This window comes from Globicephala melas, chromosome 2 (assembly GCF_963455315.2).
Source record: "Globicephala melas chromosome 2, mGloMel1.2, whole genome shotgun sequence".
Classification (NCBI taxonomy): Eukaryota; Metazoa; Chordata; class Mammalia; order Artiodactyla; family Delphinidae; genus Globicephala; species Globicephala melas.
The window spans coordinates 56,073,334-56,088,811 of record NC_083315.2 but is presented as its reverse complement, the minus strand read 5'-3'; positions in this window follow the sequence as shown (position 1 = coordinate 56,088,811).

Below are 15,478 nucleotides of genomic sequence, written 5' to 3'. Positions count from 1 at the left end.
AACAACAATGAACAATACAATAAATGAGATTAAATATTCTCTAGAAGGACTCAATAGCAGAATACCTGAGGCAGAAGAATGGATAAGTGACCTGGAAGATATAATAGTGGAAATAACTACTGCAGAGCAGAATAAAGAAAAAAGAATTAAACGAACTGAGGACAGTCTCAGAGACTTCTGGGACAACATTAAATGCACCAATATTTGATTTATAGGGGTCTCAGAAGAAGAAGAGAAAAAGAAAGGGACTGAGAAAATATTTGAAGAGATTATAGTTGAAAACTTCCCTAATACAGGAAAGGAAATAGTCAATCAAGTCTAGGAAGTGCAGGGAGTCCAATACAGGATAAAACCAAGGAGAAACATGCCAAGACACATATTAATCAAACTATCAAAAATTAAATACAAAGAAAAAATATTAAAAGCAGCAAGGGAAAAGTAACAATTAACATACAAGGGAATCTCCATAAAGTTAACAGCTGATCTTTCAGCAGAAACTCTGCAAGCCAGAAGGGAGTGGGCAGGACATATTTAAAGTCATGAAAGAGAAAAACCTACAACCAAGATGACTCTACCCAGCAAGGATCTCATAATAAAGACTATTTCAAGAGACAAAGAAGGACACTAGAAAATGATCAAAGGATCAATCCAAGAAGAAGATATCACAATTGTAAATATTTATGCACCCAACATAGGAGGACCACAATACATAAGGTGAATGCTAACAGCCATAAAAGGGGAAATCGACAGTAACACATTCATAGTAGGGGACTTTAACACCCCACTTTCACCAATGGACAGATCAACCAAAATGAAAATAAATACGGAAACACAAGCTTTAAATGATACATTAAAAAAGATGGACCTAGTTGATATTTATAGGACATTCCATCCAAAAACAACAGAATACACTTTCTTCTCAAGTGTTCATGGAACATTCTCCAGGATAAATTATATCTTGGGTCACAAATCAAGTCTTGGTAAATTTAAGAAAATTGAAATTGTATCAAGTAACTTTTCCAACAACAATGCTATGAGACTAGGTATCAATTACAGGAAAAAAACTGTAAAAAATACAAACACATGGAGGCTAAACAATACACTACTAAATAACCAAGAGATCACTGAAGAAATAAAAAAATACCTAGAAATAAATGATAATGAAAACACGACAACACAAAAGCTATGGGATGCAGCAAAAGCAGTTTTAAGAGGGAAGTTTACAGCAATATAATCCTACCTCAAGAAACATCTCAAATAAACAACCTAACCTTACACCTAAAGCAATTAGGGAAAGAAGAACAGAAAAACCCCAAAATTAGCAGAAGGAAAGAAATCATAAATATCAGAACAGAAACAAATGGAAAAGAAATGAAGGAAACAATAGGAAAGATCAATAAAAGTAAAAGCTGGTTCGTTGAGAAGATAAACAAAATTGATAAACCATTAACCAGACTCATCCAGAAAAAAAGGAAGAAGACTCAAATCAGTAGAGTTAGAAATGAAAAAGGAGAAGTAACAACTGACACTGCAGAAATACAAAGGATCATGAGAGATTACTACGAGCAACTATATGCCAATAAAATGGACAATCTGGAAGAAATGGGCAAATTCTTAGAAAAACACAAGCTGCCGAGACTGAACCAGGAAGAAATAAAAAATATGAACAGACCAATCACAAGCACTGAAATTGAAACTGTGACTAAAAATCTTCCAACAAACAAAAGCTCAGGACCAGATGACTTCACAGGTGAATTCTATCACACATTTAGAGAAGAGCTAACACCTATCCTTATCAAACTCTTCCAAAATATAGTAGAGGGAGGAACACTCCGAAACTCATTCTATGAAGCCACCATCACCCTGATACCAAAACCAAAGATGTCACAAAAAAGAAAAATACAAGCCAATATCACTGATCAACACAGATGCCAAAATCCTCAACAAAATACTAACAAACAGAATCCAACAGCACATTAAAAGGATCATACACCATGATCAAGTGGGGTTTATCCCAGAAATGCAAGGATTCCTCCATATAGTCAAATAAAAAAATGTGATACATCACAGTAACAAATTGAAGCAGAAAAACCATATGATAATCTCAACAGATGCAGAAAAAGTTACTGACAAAATTCAACACCCATTTATGATAAAAACCCTCCAGAAAGTAGGCAGAGAGGGAACTTAACTCAACATAATAAAGCCCATATATGACAAACCCAAAGCCATCATTCTCAAAGGTGAAAAAATGAAAACATTTCTTCTAAGATCAGGAAAAAGGCAAGGTTGCCCACTCTCACCACTATTATTTGACATAGTTTTGGAAGTTTTAGCCACAGCAATCACAGGTACAAGGAATCCATATTGGAAAAGAAGAAGTAAAACTGTCACTGTTTGCAGATGACATGATGCTATACATAGAGAATCCTAAAGATGCTACCAGAAAACTGCTAGAGCTAATAAATGAATCTGGTAAAGTAGAAGGATAGAAAATTAATGCACAGAAATCTCTTGCATTCCTATACACTAATGATGAAAAATCTGAAAGAGAAATTAAGGAAACACTCCCATTTACCACTGCAACAAAAAGAATGAAATACCTAGGAATAAACCTACTTAAGAAGACAAAAGACCTGTATGCAGAAATCTATAAGACACTGATGAATGAAATTAAAGATGATACCAACAGATGGAGAGCTATACTATGTTCTTGGATTGGAAGAATCAACATTGTGAAAATGACTATACTACACAAAGCAATCTACAGATTCATTGCAATCCCTATCAAACTACCACTGGCATTTTTCACAGAACTAGAACAAAATATTTCACAATTTGTATTGAAACACAAAAGACCCCGTATAGCCAAAGCAATCTTGAGAAAGAAAAATGGAGCTGGAGGAATCAGGCTCCCAGTCTTCAGACTATACTACAAAGCTACAATAATCAAGACAATATGGTACTGGCACAAAAACAGAAATATAGATCAATGAAACAGGATAGAAAACCCAGAGATAAAGCCAGACACCTATGGTCACCTTATTTTTGATAATGAAGGCAAGAATATACAATGGAGAAAAGACAGCCTCTTCAATAAGTGGTGCTGGGGAAACTGGACAGCTACATGTAAAAGAAAGAAATTAGAACACTCCCTAACACCATACACAAAAATAAACTCAAAATGGATTAAAGACCTAAACGTAAGGCCAGACACTTTAAAACTCTTAGAGGAAAACATAGGCAGATCACTCTATGTCATAAATCACAGCAGGATCCTTTTGACCCACCTCCTAGATAAATGGAAATAAAAACAAAAATAAGCTAATGGGACCTAATGAAACTTCAAAGCTTTTGCAAAGCAAAGGAAACCATAAACAAGATGAAAAGACAACTCTCAAAATGGGAGAAAATATTTGCAAATGAAGCAACTGTCAAACGATTAATCTCCAAAATATACAAGTAGCTACTGCAGCTCAATATCAAAACACCAAAGAACCCAATCCAAAAATGGGCAGAAAACCTAAATAGACATTTTTCCAAAGAAGATATACAGATAGGCAAGAAACATATGAAAGGATGCTAAACATAACTAATCATTAGAGAAATGCAAATCAAAACTGCAATGCGGTATCACCTCACACTGGTCAGAATGGCCATCATGAAAAAAATCGACAAACAATAAATGCTGGAGAGGGTGTGGAGAAAAGGGAACCCTTTTTCACTGTTGGTGGGAATGTAAATTGATACAGCCACTATGGAGAACAGTACAGAGGTTCCTTAAAAAACTAAAAATAGAGCTACCATATGACCCAGCAATCCCACTCCTGGGCATATACCCTGAGAAAACCATAATTCAAAAAGAGTCATGTACCACAATGTTCATTGCAGCTCTTTTTATAATAGCCAGGACATGGAAGCAACCTAAGTGTCCTTCGACAGATGAATGGATAAAGAAGATGTGGCACATATATACAATGGAATATTACTCAGCCATAAAAAGAAACGAAATTGAGTTATTTGTTGTGAGGTTGATGGGCCTAGCGTCTGTTATACAGAGTGAAGTAAGTCAGAAAGAGAAAAACAAATACTGTATGCTAGCACATATATATGGAATCTAAAAAAACCAAGTGGCTTTGAAGAACCTAGGGCCTAGACAGGGATAAAGACACAGACGTAGAGAATGGATTTGAGACCGGGGGAAGAGGAAGAGTAAGCTGAGACGAAGTGAGAGATTGGCATAGACATATATACACTACCAAATGTAAAATAGATAGCTAGTGGGAAGCAGCCGCATAGCACAGGGAGATCAGCTCAGTGCTTTGTGGCCACCGAGAGGGCTGGGATAGGGAGGGTGCGAAGGAGATGCAAGAGGGAGGGGATATGGGCATGTACGTATACATATAGCTGATTCACTTTGTTATACAGCAGCAACTAACACAGCAATGTAAAGCAATTATACTCCAATAAAGATATATTTTTTTAAAAGTCCAATGCTGTTTACATTGAAAACTCATAGGAAAAAAAAAAAGACTCAATAGATAGTCTATCCGAATAAATGAGAGAATACAGCAAAATTGCCAAATAGTAGATCAACATATAAAAATGAATTTCATGCCTCTAAATCAGTAATAACTATTAAGAAAATGTAATAGACAGTAAGATTCAGTTTACAATAGGAAGAAAATCTGTAATATATTTTGGATATCCTAACAAAAAAATTCTTGAGATCTTTATAGAGAAAAAGAATCACTCTGAGGATGGTTTTCTTTTTTTTTTTCTAGTTAAACTTTTTTTTTTTGCGGTACACGGGCGTCTCACTGTTGTGACCTCTCTCGTTGTGGAGCACAGGCCCCGGACGCGCAGGCTCAGCGGCCATGGCTCACGGGCCTAGCCGCTCCGTGGCATGTGGGATCTTCCCGGACCGGGGCACGAATCCCTGTCCGCTGCATCGACAGGCGGACTCTCAACCACTGCGCCACCAGGGAAGCTCTAGTTAAACTTTTTAATTTGAGATAATTAAATATTCACATGCAATTGTAGGAAATAATACAGAGAGATTCTGGAGGCTGTTTGTGTTCTTTGCCCAATTTCCCCCAATAGTAACATCTACAAATGCTGCATTACATCATAACAATCAGACTTTGATGTAGTCCACCTACCTTATTCAGACTTGCCCAGTTTTAATTATTTATGTGTATGTGTATGTTTAGTTCTATGCAACTTTATGGCATGTGTAGGTTCATGCATCCACCACCATAGTCAAGATACAGAATAGATCCCTCGCCACAATGGCCATTCAACTTTCCCTTTTGTACCCCCACCTACCTGCCTTCTACCATATACCCCCATCCCTGACCCCTGGCACCCACTAATAAGTTCTCCATTTCTACAATTCTGTCTTTTAAAGATGCGATATAAATGGAACAATATAGTATGTAGCTTTTTGGGACTGGCTTTTTAAGACTCAGCCTAATTCCCTTAAGATCACCTCAGGTTGCTGCGTGTTTACCAATTGGTTGTTTCTTTCTATTGCTGAGTAGTTGTCTGTGGAATGGATTTATCATAGTTTATTTAACCATTTACCCACTGAAGGATGTCTGCGTTGTTTCCAGTTTGGGGCTTTGAAAATAAAGTTACTACGAACGTGCCTGTGAGGTTTTTTGTGTGAACATGAGTTTTTATTTCCTGGGACAAATGCCCAAGAGGGCAATTGCTGGATCATGTGGTAATCACATGTTTAGTTTTATAAGGAACTGCCAAGCTATTTTCCAGAGTCGCGGTACCATTCTACATTCCCACCAGAAATAAGGGCTAGTCTTAAAAATAAAAACACAATTAAAGGTATGTCAATAAAACTGCAAAAAGTATGAAAGGATACAAATGTCAAAGTCCTTCTCACCTCATTTCTAATGATTACAATTAATGCCTGCCGACAGTCATGTGACTGGCTTCCAGAACAGTCTTACTCAAATGAGGTCAGAGCATATCTACCAGTAAATTTTCTACTCTGTAGCTTCTTGTGTATATTTCCTAATCTGGAAGCATATCTCTATCCCATTCTTTTGAATGCTGCCAAGTATTCTAGTTTGTGGATATGCCATCCTTTATTCAACTTGTCTCTTAATGATTGGCTTTTAGGGAATTTGCAGTTCTTTGTGCTAATATAAACAATACTCTAATAAATATTTTTAAAGCAAATTTTAAGTGTATATATGGTTTGCATCTGTTAACCCCAAACTCCCAACCATTATATATAGAATGGATAAACAACAGGGCCCTACTGTATAGCACAGGGAACTGCATTCAATATCCTGTGATAAACCATAATGGAAAAGAATTTTAAAAGGAATGTATATATATGTATAACTGAATCACTTTGCTGTACAGCAGAAATTAACACAACATTGTAAATCAACTGTACTTCAATTAAAAATTTTTTTAAATGTATACATGGCAACTGTATCCTGTAGGATAAATTAGGAAATCAGTGTATTCAATAGGATACTAATTAAAACTTTGATATATATTCCCAAATTGCTCTCCTAAACAGTTGCACCTATTTATACTACCAAAGGCAGTATATTGGAGTGCATCTTTTCCCAAAACATCGCCCCCCAGACTTTGGACTTCATCAGAATTCTTAGTCTTCACTGATTTAGTAGGCTAAATATGGAATCTCAGCTTCAAGTCAGCATTGGAAGATAATGTTTTGAAGTTTTCCTCTTCTCCAATCATACAGATAAAGTATACATGGAAATAAAACCCTAAAAATGTGCAGCTCTGCTGCAAGACAGGAAAACAACACCTGTGACTGAGAAACCTAGAAAAGCAGAAGCTAGAGAGCCAATAGAAGTGTCTGGCTCCCAGAGAAAGTGGGAAATGAGACATCCCAGTGTTTAAAATGAGAGTCTGCCTACAGCCTCCCTTCTTATGAAGCATGTGGAAAGAAGATGCTGCCTGGGACAGCTGCGAAGCACAGATCCAGCCAGAGGAGTCTGAGATAGGACTAGCTTTTTGCTGACCTTGGGATGACACATGAAAGTCCCCAGTTTTGCCTAGAAATGTGAAATGGGACTCAATAAGTAAAATGCAGTTTTGGACTGACAGTTCCAAGGAGGTAGGGATTGGCAATTGCAAAATCACTAGGCAGAGTAGGATGAGAGAGAGAGACAGAGACAGAGAGAGAGAGGTGGAAGTTTTCAAAAGAAAATGTGAAAACATATAAGGAATTCTAAAGCTAGGGAAGTCAACCCTCCTCTCACAAAATATCAATAAGTGGAACATATTTTCACTGAAGAAAACAATTAAAATAATGGCATCATAAAGATAAGCAAGAGGGACAACTTGTTCTGGACCAAAATGGAATAGAGGCACTCTTCCCTACTCCTGCAGCTGAACACAGCTAAAGCTCTGAACATTATGTATAAAGCAAACAAAGTTCTGAAAGGAAGAGACAACAGACCAGCTGGGGACCTTGGGACAGAGGAGGAGCACAGCGGTGATGTCCCTGGGCTCTCTTTCTTCCTCACAGATCCCAGACTGGTTACTGGAGAAATCGGCGTTTGAGATCTGCCAACAGGTGCAGACAGAAAAGTCTACAAAAAAGCCCACTCTCTTGAGCCAGTGACCAGGAAAGAAGCAACCTAGCAAGACAGAAAACTTTTAGAGAACTGCCCTGTGCCCACTTCATCAGCAAAGGCTGAGTTCTGCTCTCCAACTGTGAGTGGACACTGCTGGGGTCCATTGCCCCCTCCCCATCACATAAGAGGTTAAGTAGGGAGTTAGGACTTTCACCCGTACTTCTGGTACTGATACTCCCCATTTCACAGTGTCAGTGAGGGCCACGTGGGGTCCTGGACCTCTACCACCTCCCCAGTGGTAGCGGGCATCCCCCACCTCACAGTGCCAGAGGCTCCTCCTGCTCCAGACCAGGACGGAGCCTAGTGGAAACTGTATTCCACTTCAGTCCAGCAGAACCCTCTGGAATAATGTCATCAAAAGGGTTGAATGTAAACAACTGTTAAAATCAAATTTTACATGCAGTTAAAATACCTTTTCAAGGACTCTGGGAAGACGGGGCAGGGAGCAGTATTTTTTCTGAATCTCTCCAAATCCTTGGTGAACACAAAGAGATGGGGATAGCAAAATCCAAATCCCATAGGTAACATCTACAATAAAGCTAGATAACCCAGTTTCTTAAGAACTCCAGAATACAAGGGGGTGGGGGAACCACTGGCTTCCAAAAGACACCCATAGCTTCAGCAGAGGGCAACAGTGGGTGTCTGCAAGGCTGCGACCTCCAGTATAGCCACCAGGCAGGGCTGACCTCATGGGTATGTGACCAGCATATTCACACAGGGCCCCACACTCAGAAGGGGCTCACACTTGGAGAGGTTAAGGATCTGCAGTGGCTATCTAGAAATACTGAATAAGTTTTGAATTTTTATCCTGGGACAATGGAGCATGCACTGGGTGCTTGGAGACTCAGCTTGATACCGACCAGGGTTCTTGGCCTTCTCCAATCAACAGAAATTGATAAGAAGCCAGACAAGAAATTCAGGCAAAGCTTTATTGGGTCCCCTGCTGCAGCAGAGGGGAGTGAAAACAAGTAACAACTTCCCTTGCTCGCTCCCTGAGGGGGGGCGGTCTGGTTCCTTATATGGGGCGAGGGTAGGGGCAGGTCCAGGTGTTGGGCTGGAGGGGTGGCTTAGGTGGTTTGCCCACCCCTTAGGTGGTGGTGTGTGCAGGGGGCATGCACAATGCCCTGCTTTTGCTCCCTACAGCGTGGTTTTGCTCCCAGCACTTCAGAAGTGGCAGCTGGGTGGTTTTGGTCTTTTTGTATCTTGTTGTTTGCCCCAACTGCGTTTGAATGCAGTTATTTTTAGTCCCTTATAGTTTCTTTGTATTTTGTTGCTGGAGGAGGTGTTAGTCCAGGTGCAAGCACTGCAGCAAAGGGTCCCAGTTCCTGGGTTCCAGCCTGTCTCAAGCTCCCATGTAGTCTTACTTCCCACCACCTCCCCACCTCCCGAGCAAGCGTTCTCAGGAGTCTGCTTTCTCCATGTCCACCCCAAGATTGCAGCCAACGTCAACCCTGGTAGGGACTTGGCACAGGAGGGACTGGGGTTGGGCGTGTGTACCCTGTGAAGTGAATCATGGATGGGGCCCCAGGTACCTGTGAGGGTCTCACTCCTCTACAAGTATTCTTGTGCTCAAGCAAGTGCAATGTTAAATGTCAAAGAAAAAAACATCATGACAGATTGGGAAAGAGATTACAGAAAAAAGGAAAAAAAACCCTTAAAACAAAGTTTTTTTGCAACAAAGCGTCCTCCATCTTCACTTTTCACTGGGCCTCCTCAAAGCATGTGGCAAGCCTTGCTAACAGTTACTTTCTGGAAATTCCAGCAGGCCAACTTTGAAAGCAGCTGAATTGGAAGGATATTCTCACTTTTAAAGCAAGTAAGCAAAAGAGGATGTCAGTAAGGTCTAAAGAAGCCAGTGCAGACTAGGTCCTCCAAACTCTCAGGAATAATGAGCAAGGCTCCCTTCCAGGACAGAGCCCCACTGAGAGGAAACTGTTAAGAGTCCAAATTGAGCTGGATAGGGACAATGGCGGCAAAGAAGAATGCGTGCTGATACAGATGGGGGAGGGGAACAGTTAGAATCTTTCAGAAAACACAACGCTATATTTTCTAACATGTCTCAAAAACAATCAAATGAGGTTACTTGTACCAGCAGCCAAGATTCAACCAGAGAAGCAGAACCTCTAGGGTGTGTGTGTGTGTGTCTGTGTGTGTGTGTGTGTGATCAAATACTGGGAGCTGGTTAAGCAGCCTTTGTAAGTCTAGCAACCTTGCACGTGAGTCTGAGGTTTGTAAGGCAGGCAGTCAGGAAGGGAGGACGAATGTGTTGTTGGGAGACAAAGAACCAGCTGGAACCTTGTCAGATGGGCTGAAACCCGTGCAGACCTTGTTGCCTTTGAAACTGCAGAGAGACTGGCATAAATACTGGTGGTATGAATTATTATTATTATACGTAGAACTAAGATTAAATATGAGATTCAAGGGAGATAGTATAGCATGTAATAGCTATAGGCTTTGACAATGTACATACAGTATAACTTTTTAAAGTGAAAGAGAAAATGGAAAAAACACACAAAAAACAATTTTTAAAATATTTTTAGTAATCATGTTGGTGACAGTTGGATAAAGTGTTGGTATCTTCTGAATATTATTTTTTGTGTACATATGTTATTCTAATTTGATTATCCCTAGTGCTCTTGAGAACCAGGTTTCCTAGGAGCTGCAAATGAAAGATAGAAAATCTTAAGTAAACACCCCATAATCTTGAATTTGAACTTGAGGCATTTTACCATAGATATAGATAGATAGGTAGATAGATAGATAGTGATAGAGAGATGATAGGTAAGTAGAGTATAGGTAGCTAGATGATAGAGAGACAGATAGATAGATGATAGCTAGATGATAGATAGATAGATAAATGATAGATAGATGATAGACAGATAGGTAGATAGATGATAGATATATGATAGATGCTAGGAAAAGAGAGTATAGATAGATAGATGATAGAGAGATAGATAGCTAGGTGATAGCTAGATGATAGATACATAGATAGATAGATAAATAGATACCCTAAATATGTTCATTGAAGAAGCCTAAAAATAATATTTACAACTAAAAGACACCAGGGTTTCTTAGAGAAATGGTTGAAATTGCATTGCTGATTCCAGGTGTGGGACAGGAAAAGGAAAAGATGAGCAGATGAGCTTAGAATATTTTTTTGTAACAGAGAGCAAGGACATTATCAAAGACTAGTAAGGTTGTGTTAAAAAGACTTGGGTGTCGGGCTTCCCTGGTGGCACAGTGGTTGAGAGTCTGCCTGCCGATGCAGGGAACATGGGTTCGTGCCCCGGTCCGGGAAGATCCCACATGCCGCGGAGCAGCTGGGCCCGTGAGCCATGGCCGCTGAGCCTGCGCGTCCAGAGCCTGTGCTCCGCAACGGGAGGGACCACAACAGTGAGAGGCCCGCATACTGCAAAAAAAAAAAAAAAAAAAAAAAAAAAAGACTTGGGTGTCAAGCTGGAGAAACTCCCACTCAGCAAAGATAGGACAATTGGAGCATCAGTAAGGGTAATAATGCCTTAGATGGATGGAAACACACCAAAGAGGTGTACATCTGTGAGTTTATAATGATACATTGCATCATCTAGGTCCTCCAAGAAGCAGATGCTGAGGTTGAATGAAATGTGCAAGACTTTTATTGGAGGAAATGGCTAAGTGATAGAAAATATGGAATGAAAGAGGAATCTTGGAGAGCTATCAAACTGCATTGTAAGTCTGATCCCAGGTGCAGGGAGAAGGGAGGAAAGTTGTGTGGCAGAGTCCTAGATGAACATTCAGGAAAGTTCAGCAAGGCCACTAAGAGAACTCAAGCCAAAGGTGGTTGTCAGAGGAGTTCAGTCTCCCAGGATAGGGTCTCCCAGGAATGAGGAACAGCCTATCAGGAACACGTCCTCAGCACAGACACGGAGTTGGGGTTCATAGCTCTTGTAGCTGGAACCCTTGGTGAATTATGCTACTTGATGTTGGAGGTCTGCATGCTCTCTCTCCCTCTCTGTCTCTCTCAATCTCTCTCTCTCCATTTCTTTCTCTCTCACCTAATTAATTAAACTCTATAAAATACTAAGAAAACCAGTTCTTTGTTTTGCAAACTCATAAAAATAGGAAAGACTCTAACATCTATCCTGGCTTTCCTATGCAAACTACCTCTAGAAACTAAATGGCAGATGTGGGAATATATTTAAACAAAGAAGGAACAATAGAATTAGAGCATCACCATTTTGCAACACATTCAAGATCTAAGCATGTCCAGCTAAGAATCTATGGTTGCCAACCACAAAAAATTAGATAACTAGACCACAATATGCCCCTTGACAATGAACTCAACAACACCTATGAAGTAATCTTCCTGCCACAGTAAAATCTGAGCCAGATTAAGTTTATACTCAATTACTACTTTGCAGAAAACCTAGAGGACAAATAAAAATATCAAACTAAACCATAGGAATGCAATCAGCAAAATCTTAGCTCCCCAGAATTGGCTTCTTCAGCAAAAAATGTTCAAGGTTAAAAATATACAGAGGGGTAACAGACATATTTTTGAAAATCAGGCTAAGCTATACTATCTATAGTGTTTAGTGTTCCTCAGTTAGGTAATAAAACTACAATTAAAAGTAATAAGAGGACTTCCATAAAATCTAGAGAGATAGTTACTTTTGTCATGGGAAGTCAGTGCTTGCTTTGGGGAAGAGGCATGAGGCTTCTGGGGTTGCTGCCAATTTCTGTCTGATTTATGGGTGGAATTAAAAAGACATTCATCTGGGCTTCCCTGGTGGCTCAGTGGTTGCAAGTCTGCCTGCCGATGCAGGGGACACGGGTTCGTGCCCTGGTCCGGGAAGATCCCACATGACGTGGAGCAGCTGGGCCCGTGAACCGTGGCCGCTGAGCCTATGCGTCCGGAGCCTGTGCTCCGCAATGGGAGAGGCCACAACAGTGAGAGGCCCGCGTGCCGCAAAAAACAAAACAAAAAAAGACATTCATCTTATAAAAACTCTTTAAGTGGTACCTTTTCTCTAAGCTGTTTTCTGTATTCGTGGTTTGATCAAAAAAATTCAAAAGTTGGTGGGAAAACAGAGACATTTATACATAACAACAGGAGCTTATCATACAAAGACACTCACTAAATTAAATACTAAAGATGTATATCCATAAGAATAGTAAACATAGAGGGAAAGCAATTGAACTAAGAAACAATATGTTGATAACATTAACTAAATATTGCTTACATAAATTATATTGTTAACCTTAACTAAATAGTAGGTGTGAAAATAAATTTTCCAGATCCAGCTCCAGGCAAGATGGAGTAAACACAGTCTCATCTTCCCATCTCTCTGAATACCAATTATAAACCTGAAACAGAATGAAGAGGCAGCAATCTGAGAACTCTGAAAAGTAAAAAACAGCAGGCAGATCAAAGGAAGCCTCCAGAATTCGAAGTACTAATAAACTGGCAGTGAATTTACCATTTTTCCTTGGATATTCCCCAGCCTGAATTGGATACAGTTGGAAAACCAGGTTTGAGCCCTATGGTGCAGACAGAGAGAGTCCAGCAGAAACCCTCTAGTTGGGCTCAAAGACCAGAAAACAGAAATGCATCATAGGGTTTAAAGAAGACCTAGGGTCTCATGAAACATTCAAAGTGTGCAGGATAAAATCCATAATTATTCAGCATGTGAAGAACCACACACACAAAAAAACTCAACTTGCATTAGAAAAGACAATCAACAGACAACAATAATGAGATGTTGGCATTATCTGATGAGTCTTCAAAGCAAGTATTAAAAAAATGCTCAGATGAGACAGATGAATGGATAAAGAAGATGTGGTACATATATACAATGGAATACCACTTAGCCAATAAAAGGAATGAAATAATGCCATTTGCAGCAACATGGATGGACCTAGAGATTATCATACTAAGCAAAGTAAGTCAGAAGGAGAAAGACAAATGCCATATGCTATCACTTATATGTGGAATTTAAAATATGACACAAATGAACTTATCTGTGAAAGAGAAACAGACTCACAGATATAGAGAACAGACTTGTGGTTGCCAAGCAGGGGGTGGGGTGGGAGAAGGGTGGATTGGGAGTTTGGGATTAGCAGATGCAAACTATTATACCTAAGATGGATAAAAAACAAGGTCCTACTGTATAGTACAGGGAACGTTATTCAATATCCTGTGACTAAACCATAATGGAAAAGAATATGAAAAAGAATGTATATACATCTATAACTGAATCACTTTTGTGGTACACCTGAAACTAACACAACATTGTAAATCAACTATACTTCGATAAAATAAATCTTAAAAAAAAGCTCAGATGATCAATCATAAGCTCTCTTGAAACAAGTTAAAACAGAAAATTTCTGCAAATAAATAGAAGATAAGAAGATAAGATAAGAGTCAAATGGAAATTTTAAATGGAAAAATTCAGCAACTGAGATAAATTTACTGTTATAACTCAATAGTAGAATGGAGATAACAAAGGAAAGAATTTGTGAACTTGAAGATTAATCGATAGAAATTATCCAACTTGAACAACACACAGAAACACACACACACACACACAGACAACACTGCCTGAGGGACCAGTAGGGGAACAACAACAGGCCCAAATTTATGTCATCAGAATCCAAGAAAGAGAGGAGAAAGAGTGTGATGCTAAAAAAATAGTGAAGAAATAATGGCTGAAGACTTCCTCAGTTTGGCAAAAACAAAGCAAAACAAAACCCCATACACCTACAGATTCAAGTAGTTCAACAAACCTAAAAAGTATAAACTCAAAGCAACCCATGCCCAGACATGTCATAATCAAACTTCTGAAAACTAAACATGAAGAAAATAATCTTGACAGCAGCCACAGAAAAATGACACACACCTGTACAGAAACAATGATTTGAGTGACAGAAGATTTCTCATAGGAAACCATGAAGGCGGGTGGTGGGGCAAGGAGGTGGCATAGTGTTTTTAAAGTAAATTAAAGAAATAGCTATCAACCTAGAATTCTATATCCAATGAAATATTTTTCAAATATCAAGGCATGACAAAGAGTGGTTTCCTTTTACCCTGAAAGAGAGTTATTTCTTCACTGGATACAGGGTTATTGACTTACATTTACTTTATATCAGTAGACTGGAGATTATTCCTCTCTTAGAGTTTCCATTTAATATGTATACAGTTTATCATATGTAACTTATATCTCAAATTAAGAAAACAAGACACAAAACAAAAAGACCACAGAGACACACCCTCACATGCACTGTCATATGATGTAGGACAAAGTGAAATTGTAATTCTACAAAGAATAATGATCTTTTCCATAAATGGGGCTAAGATAATTGTACATTAATACAGAAAAAATAATCTTGAACCCTGCCTTCTCTCAAAGCCTACACAAAAAATAATTACAGATGAATTACAGCTCTAAATACTAAAGATAACATGGCAAACCTTTTAGAAGAAAGCTTAGGAGAATATCTTTCTGAATTTAGAGTTGGAAAAGATTTATTTCATAGGACATCAAAAACACCATAAATGAAAAATACATAAATTGGACTCTATGAAGGTCAGTAAATTTTATTTGTCAAAATATGTCTTCAGAGAGTGAAAAGGAAGACACAGAGGGGGAGAAGATAATTGTAGTACATTTTTGGACAAAGGATTCATATCCAGAATAAATAGGAAACTCCTTCAAATAAATAGGAAAAAGTGTCTATTCAATAAAAATGGGCAAAAAGCTCTGAGCAGGTGCTTCACAAAAGAAGATATTTAAATGATCAATAAATAGATGAAAAGGTCCTAAACCTCATTAGTTAGCAGAGAAGCTGATAACTAA